Here is an 18,092-nt window from a genome sequence, read left to right as displayed (position 1 = left end):
GGATTGCATCATAGCCTGCCCATCCTGAGGAGAATAACAGATGAAGGGAGAAACCACACACAATCATGCTGTGTTGTACAGAATAATGCTTCATCAAGAGAAATCAAAGTCAACTAATAGTGGCTGATAAATGTTGTCACCATGCAATACTAACACATTGAATTATGCAGTCTAATCTAAGCAAACACTACAAAACACAGCATCAATCAACCTTCTCTGAGTAAACATCCAAATAGGTAATCATGCTGAATTTTAGCACAAATGATCAATGTCAGTTATGAAGACAAGAGTGTTAACAAGATCTCATCTTCAAAGATGTCCCTGAACATCACACTGCAGTCCGACCTAAAAATTTCCCCACAATACCAAGTCTGGAAGCACACTGTGACGTAGAAAACATACTCATCGACACAAATCCTTTGTGATCCATGTCAACTCCGATTGGTGGTTCTAACAAATGGTGGATACTTACCAAGGTAGCACAGGGGTAGCTGCCATTTTACACCTCAGTTTGTTTTGGTTTGTAGCATAGGACACAAATGTCATAGAACAACAATCACCTACACTGATGGCAAGGCCATGATCAAGTAGCAGTTAACACATAATGCAAAGGGTTATCTATATATTTATTCATAACTAATCACACCAGAGGCAACTAAGGGAAAAGTCATACCTACACTAATCTAACCTGACTACTCATTACCCACAACTGTCCCTAACTAACCTAAGCTAAACTTACTCTACACATATAACGAATCGATCTAAACATCAACCCCCCACCCACCATTATGAGACAGGACACATGCAGGACAACACATACTAACCTACACACATACTATACTATCCTAAACAATCCTATATTTTGTTTGTAATTTTTTTCTTTTTCTTTATTTTTTAAACACACAGGAACCCCAACATTGACCCCCACCCACCCACACACTTAATAATGAAAAGTAGAAAGAATCAGGACCCCCCCCCACCCTCCTCCCTAACACTAACTAAGCTAACAACCTATACTAACCTAACACTAAGCCCACTAATCATGATAACAAGGAAAGAGGAGGGAGGGGAGGGAATTATGTACATTGAACATATCAGTCCTAGAGGTTGGCCCTCCGGAGGGTCCGCCTGATAGACTTGGCCGCTTCTTGTTGTAGGCAACATCCTGGCTAAGCTTGTCCACCTTCCTCATAAATTTGTCCTTTTTGCGTTCCAAAGCCTGGAATGCCGCAGGGTCGATTGGAGGTGCTGCTGCTGTTTGGGTCCCGGCAGAGGTGCTCTGTGTGGGTGTTGAGCCTAGCCCACTGGACTGTCCTGCAGCTGTCACACTGCTGGGTCCTGGTTGTGCTGCAGAGTTAGGGACAACTGTCCCCGCTGTGTCTGGGCTGGAGAACCGGTGGTTGTGGTGGTGGTGGCTGTAGTGGGCAACGTTGGGCCACCCTGTGGTGAAGCCCACCATGCTCCGGAGGCCCGATCCGACTGGTATTTACGGGCCATCCGTCGGAACCCCGACTGCACCTGCAGGATGTGTCGGTACCTCATGGCCTGCCTCTCAAATTCATGCCTCTGTGCGGCACTCATGTTTGCAGCTGTGAAGACAAAGGGCAACTATTTACCATAGGAACTGCATTGTGTGGAATAGCACAAGTGGTCAATCTGACAATACATTTATTGTACTTGTAACAGCTCATATCACCAAACAGATCATTGAAAGTCTCAGAGGAAGTACATGGGAAGCCTGCATACAAAGGTCATCTCACACATAGCATATACAATAATCTACATGATGGGTAACAACTGCCAATAACTTGTCATCAAAGTACTTACAGTTGCAGCTAACAATCATGCTGCACCTCCTCCGCCTATTGCCTGGACTAAATATGTCAGTGTATGTGATAACAATCACAAACTTCAAGGTCTGCAATTAGTAATGGGATTTGCTAGTATAGAACTCATGTGCCATAACTGAGTGTGTACACTAGGTTCTAAACCATATTTCATATAATCACAAGTATGTGTAACATACTGGTTGCTTCAGTCCTAGGTAACCTATTCACAAACCCATGCCTGTCTTTGAGGGGGGGCTGGGAAGAACAACAAACAATCCCAAAATAGATGCACACCCAGGAGTGTATAGAAAGCTCAACATGTTTTTGCCTCCACACACACACCACCAGTGAAGGGCTATCAAGAAATTGGAGTCAGCTAAACTTTGTCCTATCCAAGGTCCACATATGTCAAAATGTACTGACCTAGGCCAACATCACATACTTCCAGTGAGGCATATTTTTCAACAGACACCGAGGAGCAAGAACACCCATGATCATGAATAGCATGCACGCCTAGGCCGTTGCACTCTAGTCCCACACACTTCTAGTACAACTTGTGGAAGTACATGCTCCCGGAAGATCCAACCTACAGTGTACTCAGTACATCGGTTAATAGGGAAGCAGCAGATTTCAGACAAGCCATTTGCAGAAGCTATCTGGGAGAATGTCAGTCTGACATGCAGACTCAGTCCGAGACAAGTCCCAGTGCAACTCTTAAAGTAACAAGGCCCGTATTTATACTTTTTTTAGCGCCGCATTTGCGCCGCTTTTTGACGCAAAACGGCGCAAACCTACAAAATACAATGGCATTTTGCAAGTTTGCACCGTTTTTGCGTCAAAAAATGACGCAAATCCGGCGCAAAAAAAGTATAAATACGGGCCCTAGTGTATTCCACATGACTCACCCCATTTCCCATAGCGGGCCCTACAGAATGGCCTACAGACCCAAGATCAGACAAATGGATAAGCATAGGTCAAGTCAAAATGAAGTGATAACTGAAATCCCACTAATGGAACAAGACTAATGATTGGGCAGCGCATCAAACCTTGCAATCTGTTCAACACACAGTAGTCCATCACACATCACCAGCAAACACAAAACATACCACACATGTCAACACTCACTGTAGGTGTCGGGGTCCTCAAAATGAGCCACCTCTCCCACTGTGTACGGTGCAGGTCCACCTGTAAAGCATGGAAGGAAGAATATGCTCAGAATCCGTGCACTGACAAACAATTTCAAATACAAACACAATGTGATAATCTGACATGAGTAATGAAACACTTTCACACATGCTCATACTGCGTGGAATAATTCCTGTGCAACATTTACATAGGATGGGTCTCCTGCTACAGTTACACACACTTCTATACACATGCAGTGGCCGGGACTGTCATGTGGTGGCAAACATGCACCTCCATTAGTGTGCAGCAACAATATAGGTGTGTATTCATCTCATCATGTGCATCCAAGAGAGACATCCAAAAGCTGGTTACTTGAGGACTGCATGACCTGTCAAACAGCCTATGTGGTCATGACACATTTGTGACAGTTAGGTACATGGTACAGAGGGCCAGGTACTTTGGCAATACCTCATGTTGTTACAGTTTCATAAATTGATGTGTCCAAACAATGGTGATTGGCACCAAACACAGATGTTTGTACCCTAGTCCATACCTTTGGACTGCCATCCCTATTCGGATTTTGGCACAAGTGACAATAAATACCTGTCTAATATGTTAGCTGAGGGCACCTGAGTCCTTTACAATTATGGTTCATGTTCAGATCTGGCATGTATCAATAAAATGTGAAGGAGCACATTTATCACGAACAGGCATGGCACTTCCGTGAACACTTTCCCTACACACTAACCAGACACACATGTGACATATGTGTGGGCCACATTGCTAACTTCAATTGACGTGAAGGCAGCACTCATTTTCAGCATCATGTAGGGTTTCAAATGTCAGTCTAGCTATAGCGTCAACATATGTAGGTATGATGTTACTACATCCATACTTCACTGGCTATTGTGACCTGTAGAGTCCTGATTGCCTCATTAATGTGTTGCTTGTCTGACACAAAGGCGGCACTACATTACATTCTGCTACAAGCAACCTGTATGTGTGGAAAACATGAGCTGCCTGACTGCTAGCATTTATCATCCTTCACATAGTGCATCAATTACCCTGTATGTTTCCCTAGCATTACACACAGTCAGCTACTTATCTGGCAGATTGGGTACCAATCATCACATGTCACTACACAGCTTTAAATTGTGCACATTTACATGATCTGTACTCACCAACATGGCCACCAATCCTGATTCCCAGGTGGTCCAGCAGATCTTGCTCCCTGGAGATCAGGTCAGCCCAGCGGTGCTTCAATTGATGGTCATTCCGTTGGCTCCCATACAGACGCACCAAGTGGTGGCGCACCTTCCCCCACCTGACTTTTCGGGCCTCCGTGTGATACCCCTGTATCACCCTACCCCCAGCCTCCAGCATAAGTGGGAGGAAATGGCAAACAAGCCATATAAACCCCCCCAATTCCTCCTCACCCATCCTGGAAAGCCGTGGCCTACCAGACATTTAAGCACTGAAAAAGGGGGAAAAAGTAGTAGAAAAAAAGAAAAGGGGGAAATGGGGAAAGTTAGAGTGAGGAAATACAAAGAAAACTTAACAAATAGAAGAGCCCAACTATCCCCTATATCACAGTACCCACAACAGACTCCCACAGACAATAAATACAACACTGGACTGGACAAATTTATACAACACAGACTCAGACAGTATTCTACAACAATATATTGATGACAAAACAACAAGTAAAATGGCACTCTGGACACAAAAGCACAAATACAAAGCTCAACACTTTGCACACAGCCACACAGTCTAGAATAATCAGAGACTGCAAAGTGAAAGTGAAAGTACACCCACTGTACAGAATCTGTAAACAGGATATCCTATTACATCACATCCTGCATAACATGGGCGCCGGTTTTTTCCATTATGCGTCATATTTTCACGCATACAGGTTGTGAGTCATATGTTTTGACGCACAGGAGTGCAGATAATGCAGAGTCAAAATATTTTTCATAATTGGGAATTAATATTTGTTTGCGGCATATTTCACAGTTCTAGAGGTGAAAATTAAGCCGCAGCCAATTATGATATCTATTTATGAAAAATATTTTTGACTCTGCATTATTTGCACTCCTGTGCGTCAAAAATTATGACACACAAGCTGTATGCGTGAAAATATGACGCATTATGACAAATGTGTATTTCATTTGTCCAAATGAGAAATGGAATTTTGCATGACCAAACGGTGCTAAGTAATAAACTTTGGGGTTAGCTATAGCAAATGTCCCTTATAGGATGTATAGAAGGTATTCACAGTGCAATAGTAATGATTGGCCAGAATGGATATTACTCATAATTGTGCACATATGTAGGTAATTGCTGATTGCAAATTTCAAAATCTGAAAGAGATACCAGGATGTATTCGTTAGCAAAATTGTGAGCACATGTATCAAGCTATTCCAAATTGCATAAAGGCCAATTAGGTAATGCAATTGTCACCTAAACCTTTTTAGGGGGTAACCATGTCCTAATTACGAGTTAATGTAGCTAAAATGTGTTTCACTATTGACATGTAGGGCACACATGCGCCTTATGCATGTGTGTGCTTCACATGTGCATAAAATATGTATATTTGGGGTGCAGCAGAGGGGGACTTAGGCCCCCAGCACCCTGGGGTTTGCTGTTCCTGACTTGCAACCTTATCCAAGGTTTTCCCAAATTCAGTAATGCTAAACCATTGGCAGCAGGCCCATGGAAGCAAATTGAGTATGATTCTCTGTTTGCTAATCTGTAATCCCATTTGCCCATTTGACGTTTGCCCTATTGATTCTTTGGAGAATTCTGACCTACCATTTAGCATTGATTTAATAGCAAAATCTCAACGTTCCTTATGTCATGTTAGCAAATAGGTTGTTGATGTATGTGGCCCTTTATGCATTACCTGGTTTAGTGGCATGTTTCATTCTTCCTGCTAGGTTACAACTGGGACACTACAGTGATAGGCTGCTTGCAACCAATTTGTTGATTGGATGGTACATGTACATGTGTGTGGTCCAATGTTGATCCAGTATCAACTGTTAAGGTGTATGTTGTCACTGTAACGTCCACGTCTCATCATGAGTTATTGGCAGCTAATTGTGTATCTAATGAGTATCGTTTGTAGCTAAATGTGACAAAAGTCATTGAGGACATGGTAACCTACACGTGGATGGTCCCACCCTGTCACTGAAGACGTGTAATGAGACTTTCAACTGGGCAACCATGGTGTGCTGAGTGAGAGAATGTCTCAGGTGTCTGGATCCGGCATGTGTCATTGCAACATTTGTACTTAAGTTGGCCTCTGTGGATGGAAATGCATCAGGAAACATCATAGCCTCTGTGCAGAAGTAAAAGGCTGGTATTCAGCACACACGACTCATCTCTATTATTTGAACAATGTTACTCAGAGTGTGAACTGTCAGGGTCCTCATATGTGTTGACTTTTCATGGACATTATCTGAGGTTGCTGGTTCTGCAGGAGGCCACGTACACCATCAAACGCTATGGGCCAGGTACACTGTCACACTTTGTAGTTTAGGCATTAATGAGGCCCAGACAACGGAAGGGCCATGATTTAGCTATTCAAGGGCACTGTCACAAATATGATACAAATAACAGTCAGATGATGCAATACAATGTATTTGAGTATACATTGATGAGGCAAATGACAAATTAGCCTCTGAGGTACGAGAGGTTTTGGACAGCAAGTGTGGTCCATAGGTGGACACCGGATATCTTTAGGGTGACCCACGGACAGGTGCCAGTCAGGCTGACAGGATGCTGGGTGAATCAGGAGCCAGCTCTTTCACAAATTACATGATCAGTGGTCTGACTAGGACTGGTCAGAGGGAGGAGAAGACAGTTGACATGTCACACTGTGTATGTCCTGTGTTGTCTTGAAGGTGACACATGAACCCTGATAAAGTGTTACATGGCAACATTAGTAGCAATGCTTAATGGTGTAATTGCCCAAATGTCTACATCTATGCTGTAGGAGGCATCAGCAGGGACGGGGCATGTAAATTTGGGTGGTGTGCATGGAGGGGATCACTGGTGTGGCCTCCATCAGTGTCTCACTAGTCCTGTCGGATTAGATTTGCTTTAAAATGGCCTACAGTACCTTTCACACGAGAATCAATCTACAGGTGATACCAGGCCTTAAAAACTCCAAGCCAGTGTATTATATGAGCTGAGTTCCATGCAGTGAGATGGTACTATGACAATGGTAGGCATAGGAAAAGGTGTGGCACACTGGATGACTCTTGTGAGTGTGTGTATGTAGATGAGGGAATCTCAGGGTACACATAGCAGCATTCCAGGGACCTCTTCAGACGGGTGGGGTGTGACCAGCCGCATGGGTGTGTAAGGTTTTTAGAAAAGGGCTGACATGTAGATGGGATGGGATGTGCTGGATGCTTGTCATATGTGTGGCACTTGTGCTGTGTATGTTCTGCTTATGTGTAACTCTAGTGACAGATAGTCATTGCAAAGATTGTAAGTAGTTGGAATTACTGCTGCCAAGAGTCTGGTAATACATTCCTGTTCCTGAAGCAAAAGCATGTCAACTGCCTGATGTATGAGGCCTGTTTTCCCCTAGTTGAGTGATGGTGTTTTAGTTGTGTGCCATCTGCTGTGATGAACCATGTTTCCTACATGTATGTGTGTAATAGGTGTGGTCCTCAGCTATTGACCTTCAAAGGTGAACTGTACAGGATGTCAGTCATTTACATTGTGTGTGTATGTGACCGTTGTATGATAGGCATTACATTTGTAGTGTATTTTTCTGTGTCCTGATTGTTATATCATTAATGCTCCATGAGACGACATTCTTCTTCTGATATTTAGAGCTAAAGGTGTGCAGAAATGAATAGCCAGACCATGATGTGGTGTTTGTTATCAGTGTTTATTTACAATAGTTCATCAAGTGGTGATGGTGATAATTATGAAAATAAATTGTTCACAATGTGTTGGCGCCTACGCACTCCAGCAGCCGTGTTTGGTTGTTCCCCCTCCTGTTGCAGGCCAGCATCCTCCTCTTCCTCATCTTCAGGCATGTATGGGTCTGGTTCGAGGAGGGGAATGTTCCTTTTGACACAAATGTTGTGCAATATTGCACATGTGAGGATGATCCTACAGACCATCTCGGGGGAATATAGTAAGCTACCACCAGTGATGTCGAGGCAGCGGAACCTTGACTTGAGGATGCCGAAGGTCCGCTCGACAATGCTGCGTGTCCTCTTATGGGCGTCGTTGTATGCCCGCTCTGCAGCAGTACTCGGGTGTCCAAATGGTGTCATTATCCATGGCTGGATGCAATACCCCTGATCAGCTGAAAGAGAAAAAGAATGGGATCATGTTGATGTAGCTTGCACTATTGAAAAGACCTTCAATGGCAGTATTTGTCTTGTGTTGTCTGTGACTATTTAGTGTACTAATGTGACATCCTATACTTGTAGGCTATACCATCTGCATTGTGTTGTTTCCTTGGCTGAGCAAGTGTTTGTCTGCTAACAGTTTGTCATCAGTATGTTTTGGGATTTTCAGTGCAGTGTGCCCTCCCTAGCATTGTGACTTGTGATACAGGTGTCCTTGTGTCTTCACTTGGGGTGAGTAGATAGTTCAATGTAGAGTTTCATTTATAAGTGTTGTTAGCACGTTCATATGAAAGTACCCTGGACATCCCATACCTTTAGACTTAGGCAGGGTATTAATGTAAAGGTCATTGGGACACTTACAATTTGCAAGGTGACGTTTCGGCTACCACACTCATTAATGTCTTCACATTAGGCTGTACAGTAAATTCCGATGTGTGACAGGTTCAATGGTGACTTAAGAAACATGGCTAGTGATGTCAGGACCTCAGTGTGTTCCTGTCTAGATGTTGCTGTTGTGGTGTATGTGTTGTGTGTCCTAGAGGGTTGCTGTGCAGTGTGTATATTAGTAGGTTTTAGTACTTACCAACAAGTAGTCCATTGCCATACCGTCCAACCTGGAAGTGTTGGTTGATGGTGCAGTGACGGAAGATGAATGAGTCATGGACACTCCCAGGATATTTAGCCACGATGTTGGTGAACATTCCTTGGTGATCAACAATGGCCTGCACGTTGATTGAATGTGTGTGCTTCCTGTTGCGGTAGAGGTGTTCAGTTGCAGCAGGTGGCACAAGGCGTACATGTGTGCAGTCGATTGCACCAAGGACGTGTGGGAAGCCACTGATTGCGTAGAACCCCCTGTTTAGTTTCCTGCTGCTTCTGCAGTGTATTAGGGAAGCAGATGTGGCGGGGTGTCAGGCGTATGATGGCATCCAGTACTTTGTGCAGAAATGCGGAGAATGATGGTTGTGATATTCCGCCAACCAGGGCACCAGTTGTTTGAAAAGAGCCACTTGCCAGCATGTGAAGTACGGCAAGCAGCTTTGTTTCTGTTGGTATGGTGTGGGGTGTCACCAAAGTGGGGGCCAACTGCTGTTCAATGTTTCTCAGCAGCTGCTGTATGGCCTGCCAGTTCAACCGGTACCTCTGTATGATGTTGTGTTCCCTGAGGCCCTGAAGGGTGGTTCTTGGGCGGAATATCCTCTCCTGCCTTCTGCGCTGCCTTTGGGGTCCCTGCTGGTGTTGTTGTAGCTCCTGTTGTTGCTGCTGGGCTCTGCGTCTGCGTGCACGCTAGATAAGAATCACCTCCATGTCTCCCTTTTGCTGCTCTGCTGCTCTGCTTCTCTGCTGTTTGTTCTGTGTGTTCTGATTAAATACAGGTGTGTTTGCCCCATTTTAACGCCTGCCCTGACCCAGGCGTTAAATTTTGACGCAAATCGGGCTGTGCGTCATTTTTTCGCTCCGCCTCCCGGCCGTGTGTCATTTTTGCCCGAAAGCATAAATACGACGCACAGGCGTTTACGTCATTTTTTGGACGGGAACGACTACCCTGCATATCATTAACGCACGGCGGGTTGCCGCATCCAGAAAATGACACACACACCGGAATTTTGTCGTCCGCGGGCTTGGGCATCAAAGTTTAAATACGGGGCAACGTTTGCGCTGATTGTACGTCAACATTTTTGACGCACAATCGGTGTATAAATATGCCCCAAAGTGAGTGTGGTTTGCTCTGGTCTCACTTAGTCTATTCTGCTATGCTATGCTATATTATGTTAAAACACTGGGGCCCAAATTAATACTTTTTTAGCACCGCATTTGCGCTGCTTTTTGACCCAAAAATGGCACAAACTTACCAAATACAATTGTATTTTGCAAGTTTACGCAGTTTTTGCATCAAAAAATGGAAGAAACGTAGCACTACAAAAGTATAAATATGGGCCTGGGACTTTAAACATCCCAATCATAGTGTGCAGACTTTATAGTAAGCCCACAAATGCCATGGTTTTATATAGAGGATTACTGCAGGTAATTCTGGACCCTGGTAAGTGAGGGTGGGGTACTTATGAGAAGGCCATCGAGTAGAAAAAGCCTAAGACTATTTGGCAACTTTAGAAATCTGCTGAAGACCATATGTTGCAGGTCAAATCACAGCACAAGCTTAGCAAAGTAAGCATGGGAGGATATCATTTGCATAGGACAGCCCCTTTTTCAATCCTATTATCATGCTGCAGTTTCCATGTTGCATTACTAGAGGGCAGCACTATGAAGATAAATCCACAGAGAGACTTTAAAAGTGCTTGCTGAACTACCTCTTGTTTTTGTTGTTTTTTTTATCAACCTAAAGAGTAGAGTACTAGAATGACTGAGTATTGAGGAATGATTGGCCTATTTTTTGGGTGAAAAGAATGCAGAATTTGGTCAGAAAAATGCAAAATAAAAGTGTCAAATCACAGAAGTTTGCTGAAAGATAAAGTGAGTGTAGTGTGGTCTGGTCGGGTGTGGTCTGACATGCTGAGCTGTGCCAGGACTTTAAGACTGGGACTTTAAACATCCCATTCTTAGTTTTCAGTCTTTAAAGTAAGCCCACAAACACCCACGAACGCCCATGTTCTATATAGAGGATTACTGGAGGTAATTCTGGACCCTGCTAAATGAGGGTGGGGTCCTTAGCAGAAGGCCTTTGAGTGGAGAAATCCTCAGTCTCAGACAATTTAGCAACTTTAGAAATCTGCTGAAGACCATAAGTTGCATGTCGATTCTCAGAGAAAGTTCAGAAAAGTAAGCATGGGAGGATATCATTTGCATAGGACAGCCCCTTTTTCAGTCCTATTATTATGCTGCAGTTTCCATGTACCATTACTAGAGGGCAGCTCTATGAACATAAATCCACAGAGAGGCTTTGAAAGAGCTTGCTGAACTACCTCTTGTTTTTGTTGTTTTTGTATGAACCTCTAGAGTGGAGGACTGGAATGACTGAGTGAATTAGTACTGAGGAACAATTGGTCTGTTTTTCTGGTGAATGGGTTGTACGATTTGGAAGAAAAAATTCTTGAATTACAGATGTTTACTTAGAGATAAAGTGAGTGTGGGCTGGTCTGACCTAGTGTATTCTGCTATATTATGTTAAAACACTGGAGCCCATATTTATACTTTTTTAGCCCCCCATTTGCATCATTTTTTGACGTGTAAGCTGTAAGTTTGCACGGTTTTTACATCAAAAAGTGGCGCAAAAAAAGTATAAATATGTGCCTGGGAGTTTAAACATCCCAGTCATAGTTTGCAAACTTTATAGTAAGCCCATAAATGCCAAGCTGGCGCAGTTTTGCGTAAAAAATATTACCGACGGCTAACGTCATTTTGGAGCCGTGCGGGCGTCAGATTTATACTTTGACGCATGGCGGCGCAAACAACAGGTGGGAGTCATTATTTTTGACGCACACCGGGGCGTCAAGTCGTAAAGGAAAACGACGTTAATGCGGCGGAAATGACTGTGGGTCGATTTACGACACCGCAAACCGGATATGCGCAGTTTTTTTTTTTTACACAATAGCATCAAAAAACACAGCGAACACAGCCATTTCACCAGAGGAGAGCCAAAATGGATCCCAGATGCCACTACAGACCCCAGGAAGATGACCGCAGACCAGGAACCAGCCAGGAGGACCCACACAAGATTCAGGACACTTTTAAGAAGAAAAGAAAGTGTCGCTTCAGTGCAGAGGAGCAGGAAATCCTGGTTAAAGAGGTGACGGAACACCAGCACCAACTGTTTGTCACCTCAAAGTTGCCAATCAGTAGGAGAGAGGCTATATGGCAACAAATTGTCGACAAGATTAACAGTGTGGCTGAAGTACGCAGAACAGTCATCGAGTGCAAGAAACGCTGGCATGACTGAAAACGCAGGACGAAGGAAAAGATGGCCAGGAACAGGAAGGCAGCACTGCAGACTGGAGGGGGGAGTCCAGCACACCAGGAGGCCCTGGACCACATGGAGGAGCTGGTCGCAGCCGTCATCCCTGAGGAGATCGTCACAGGGATTCAAGGACAGGACAGCGCAGACTACCAGGAGACAACGCACATGCAGGGTAAGTCGCATGGGGAATTATAATGCAATAATGTCAACTGTGAGCATGGGGGGGATACCGACCACTAAATGCATGTAAGTCATCATATACATGGAGTGGCATGGGTAAAGGGGCACGGCATGGGAGTATGGCCCTTTCTGAGAAGACCTGGGGCACACCATTACACAACTCCAACAACAGTCCCATGGGGGCATGCTGTCATGCCAACGATGGAGCAAAGGGAAAGCCTCGACAGGAGTGGAGGCCACTACGTCAAACTTACATCCTGGCACTCGTCCGCCAACATACCTCCTACATTAACTAGGGCCCTATTAGCAATCCTCTAGCCAAACCAACTGCAATGTAACTGTGACAACAGTTGCCACTACCACCTCTGATCTGTGTGCAGCTCAAGTAGCCAATGGCAGTAACCACCCCATGGAACATACACACCTAAATTAGGGGGTGAGGATGACATCTGCAACAATCCCCTGAAACAAGACAAAGGCCCCAGTACAATCAAATGTCAATGCCCATAGTTGTCACAAACATCAGCCAAAGTAAACAACAATAGAAGCGACACAGCACTAAGGACACACCCATGCTGCATATGTCAGGGTCCATCCTGTGCCTGGGTAACAAGGCAACATCCCAAATGTCATACTGCTCAGACAACAGCATTGAGGAGGGGACACATGTAACGGGTCACTGAAATACACCTGCACAGTCAGAGGACGAAATAGGACACTGATACGACTATCAGGGCAATCCAATGTAACACACATTACCCAACATCAGCAGGACCCATTAACAATGTCAACATCCATATCAGATCATAACATTGCCATGCATAGGATATGCCACATGTCAATTACATTTAAGTCGATGTGAACGATCAGGATTGGGGCAGGTCCAGATTGTTAAGTGTGCTGCCAGGGCCATCAGAACACCCACAGCCAGTGAAAGGTCTCACCATGAGAATGGATATACACGGAGGGTCGAGTAGGACAAGAAGGTGGCAATTCTCTATTTGGAATAAACCAACACCTAGTGGCGATGAGGCTGACAAGTCTGATAACTCAATAACATACATGTGACACACAGGTGGGCCATAGGCCTGAAACAATGCCCATCTGAAGGACTGCAGATATTAATACAAAACAAGATCACAAAGTGAATTCATCAAAAGGCAGGCACGTCACGTCACGTCAAAATTGTCACAACACAGACACACTAATTGTACCCTGTTTCATTGCAGAGGAAGATGGATCTCCTGCCGATATGCCTGTCCCAGATTTCCCTGATGACATGGATGACGAGCCAATAAACATTCCCAGGAGACTATCCAAAAGGTCCTTGAAACCCTCCAGCCCCACCTTCAGTCACAAGGAGGAGCACAGAACAAGCAGCCATCGCAGAGGAACCACCCCAATTGTAAGACCTGCCAGCTCCAATACAGCTGAGGACTCAGATGACAATGGCACCAGCTTTGAGAGAACTGTAGTTGGAGTACAGCGGGAGCTGGCCAAGGAGGTGCGGGTGGGGATGCAAAATATGGCAGCCAGCCTTGAGGGGATGCGTTCATGCATGATGTCATCTGCAGATCAGGCAGCAGCTATGCAAGCCTTAACATCTATCTTGCAGGAACTGCAGAAAACCCAGAAGGAAATCAGCACAGCTGTAATACAGTTGACCCAACACCTACAACAGCAATCCTGTCAACGCGTGAACAAATGCAACATTGAACCCCTCAGGGCCGACCTGGCTGCCTACCATCGTGATGTGGCTGCTATTCTCAAGAACCAGCAGGCCCTCCTTGCAGCAGTACTGCCCTTAAGACCTTCACAGGGAGCAGCGATCGGGATGTCTGACTCAATGTCTTCTAATACTGAGGTGTGTGTTGCCCCTTCACAACCAACAACAACAAGGACAAAGCAGGCAACACACACATCAGAAGAAGAAGACATGGAACAGATCACATTCACAAGGAAAATGACCCGGAAGCACTAGTCCCTGCCACATGGCCAACTATTACCAAAGTCCTGCGTTTTGAAACATGACAGTCTAACAACAACTGTACTCAAGCACTGTTCTGCTAACCACTGTATATCTTGTCGCCCAGTGATTGTCTCTCTCCTACTCATTGGCTAAGTCTGTCCCTCTGCACTGTCTGAAACAGCAACCCCAGCATGACAAAAGCATTTTGGTAAACCCTTGTGTTGGATCACACTGGAAGATATCACTATAATGGACTCACAATCATGGACAATGTACATATAGCACTACAGCACTTTCCAATAAATAGCACTTACACAACAAATCTGTCTCTGGGTAATGTGACATATCAACTGCGCAGTAGTTAACTGAAATGTCCCTACTGTCAAATAACGTAGCTTGTCAATACAACTGTCCAGATAATATGTAGTTAGAGAAATCTGCACAGTGACCATGATTGCATCATACTCTGCCCATCCTGAGGGAATAATCTGATGAAGTAAGAAACCATACACCACCATGCTGTGTTGGACAGAAGAATGCTTCTTCAGGGGATAACTAAGTCATCAAATAGTGCCCGCTAAATGTTGGCAACATGCAAAAATAACACAATAAACATGCCACACTAATCTAAGTAAATACAAAAAGAAAACTGCACAAATGAAGGTGTCTGAGTTAACATACAAATAGGTAATCATGCCGAACTGTGTCACAAATGATGTATGAGGGTCATGAAGACAAGAATACAAGATTGCCAATGAGAACGCATCTTATAAGGGTGTGCATGATCATCACACTGCAGTCAGACCTAAAACTGTTTCCCCAATATCAAGTCTGGAAGCACTGTTAGTGACTTCGAAAACACACTTATCATCAGAAACACATTGGGAACCATATTAACTGTGATTGGTGGTTGCAACAAAGGGTAGACACTTTGAAAGGTAGCTCTGGGTTAGCTGTCAATCGTACAGCTCAGTTGGGATTTGTTTGTAGCATTGGACACAGATGTTATAGTACAAAAGAGATGTACACGGAATCCAAACCCACGATCAAGTACCATTCAACACATACTATTAAGGGGTAACCAAATATTTATTAAAAGCTAACCATAGATGAGGAAACTGCAGGAAAAATCTTACCTACCCTAATCTACCCTGACTACTCATTACCCACAACTGTCCCTAACTAACCTAAGCTACACTTACTTATCAAATGTAACGAAACGTTCTAAACATCTACCCCTCACCCCCCTTATGAGACGGGACACATTGAGGACAACACATACTAACCTAAACACATACTATACTATCCTAAACAAATATATATATTTTTAATTTTTTTTTATTTTTTTGGTGTGCTTTTTTTGGTATTTTTTTTATTTTTTTTACAAACAAGAACCCCAACATAGACCCCCACCCACCCACACATGTAATAAGTCAAAAAAGAAACAAGCAGGACCCCCTGCCCCCACCCACTTACACTGACTAAACTAACAGCCTATACTAACCTAACACTAAGCCCCCTAAGCCCACTAACTATAAGAACAAGGAAAGAGGAGGGAGGGGAGGGTATCATGTCCATCTATTCAACTGTCTAGAGGTTGGCCCTCCGGAGGGTCCTCTTTATATCCTTGACTGCCGTTTAATGTGCCGCACGTCCCAGCTCAGGTGGCTCACCTTGCGCAGTACTTTGTCCATCTTGTGTTCAAGTCTAATGAAGGCTGCAGGGTCGACAGTTGGAGCAGTGGCAGTCTGGGTACCGGTGGAGGAGGTCTGTGTGGGCTGTCCTGCACCAGTGGCAATGCTGGGGCCAGGAAGTTCAGCAGATGTAGAATCAACAGAGGCAGCTGTGGGTGGGGCCACCTGGCTCCGATTGGTGGTTGTTTCTGTGGTGGCTGTGGTGGGCACAGTAGGCCCACCCTGTGGGAAGCCTCGCCATGCCCAGGAGGCACGTTCATGGCGATATCGCCGGGCCATCCTCTGGAACCCTGACTCAACCAGCAGGATGTGCTGGTATCGCATGGCCCGACGCTGAAATTCACGGACCTGGTCTGGAGTCATGTTAGCTGCTGTGAAGACAAATACAGATATGCCACATTAGTAACTGCATTGTGTGAAACGGCACAGCAAGTTAATCAGACATTACATCTACTGTACTTGTAACAGCTCATATCACGATACAGAACATTGAGGCCCATATTTATACTTTTTGACGCTAAACTGCGCTAACGCAGTTTAGCGTCAAAAAGTTTTGCGCCGTCTAACGCCATTCTGAAGCGCCATGCGGGCGCCGTATTTATGGAATGGCGTTAGACGGCGCAATCAGACCGGCGCTGCCTGGTTTGCGTGGGAAAAAACCACGTAGACCAGACAGCGCCCGCGTAGGGGGAAAATGGCGCATGGGCGTCTTAAAATGGGGCAAGTCAGGTTACGTCGAAAAAATCGTCTTAACCCGACTTGCGCCATTTTTTAACGACGCCCATCCCCCATCAACATGACTCCTATCATTGTAAAGATAGGAGTCATGCCCCCTTGCCCAATGGCCATGCCCAGGGGACTTCTGTCCCCTGGGCATGGTCATTGGGCATAGTGGCATGTAGGGGGGCACAAATAAGGCCCCCCTATGCCACCAAAAAAAAAAAAAAAAAAAAAAAAAAAAAAAAAATTATACTTACCTGAACTTACCTGAATGTCCCTGGGGTGGGTCCCTCCATCCTTGGGGGTCCTCCTGGGGTGGGCAAGGGTGGCAGGGGGGGTCCCTGGGGGAATGGGAGGGCACCTGTGGGCTCATTTTGAGCCCACAGGCCCCTTAACGCCTGCCCTGAGCAGGCGTTAAAAAGTGGCGCAAATGCGCCGTTTTTAGCCACGCCAACTCCCGGGCGTCTCTTTTGCCCGGGAGTATAAATACCACGTAAAGGCCTGGGAGTCATTTTTTAGACGGGAACGCCTCCCTTGCATATCATTAACGCAAGGAAGGGGTTCACGCTAAAAAATGACGCACATTCCGGGAACTTTGGCGCTATTCGCCTCTAACGCCATAGTATAAATATGGCGTTAGTTGGCGTTAGTTTTGCGTCGAAATTGCGTCAAAAAAAACGACGCAATTTCGGCGCAAACGGAGTATAAATATGGCCCTGAATGTCCCTGAGGAAGTATATGGCAGGCCAGACAACAAAGGTCACATCACACAAAGCACATCCATAACCTACAAGATGGGTAATAACTGGCTTTGACTTGCAATCTGAGTTCTGACAGTTATCATCTAAGAATCATGCTGCATATCCTCCACCAAGAGCTGGGCTACAAATGTCAGTGTACGGAAAGCAAAACTAAAGCCACATGGTCTGCAAGTTGTAACTGCACTGTCCAGTATGGTACCAAGTGCCAAACCTGAGTGTGTATACTACTATGCAACCAAACCGTCACTTATTCACAGGTCTGTGTAACCTACTGGTAGCATCAATACTAGGTACTCCATTCACAAACCCATGGCCGTGTTTGAGGGGAGGTGTGGCCTACCAGACATACTTATAATTGAAGAGAAGGAATAGGGGTAAAAGATATAGAAAGGGGAAATGGGTGAAAGTAGGGATAAAAAGACAGAAAAAAAGTAAACCTAAACACTAAAAGAGCCCAACTATCCCCAAACTAACACTACCCACAACAGACTCCCACAAACAAGAAATACACAAGATAAATGGACAA

Source organism: Pleurodeles waltl, chromosome 4_2, assembly GCF_031143425.1.
Source record: "Pleurodeles waltl isolate 20211129_DDA chromosome 4_2, aPleWal1.hap1.20221129, whole genome shotgun sequence".
Classification (NCBI taxonomy): Eukaryota; Metazoa; Chordata; class Amphibia; order Caudata; family Salamandridae; genus Pleurodeles; species Pleurodeles waltl.
Note: the sequence above shows the minus strand (reverse complement) of the source record.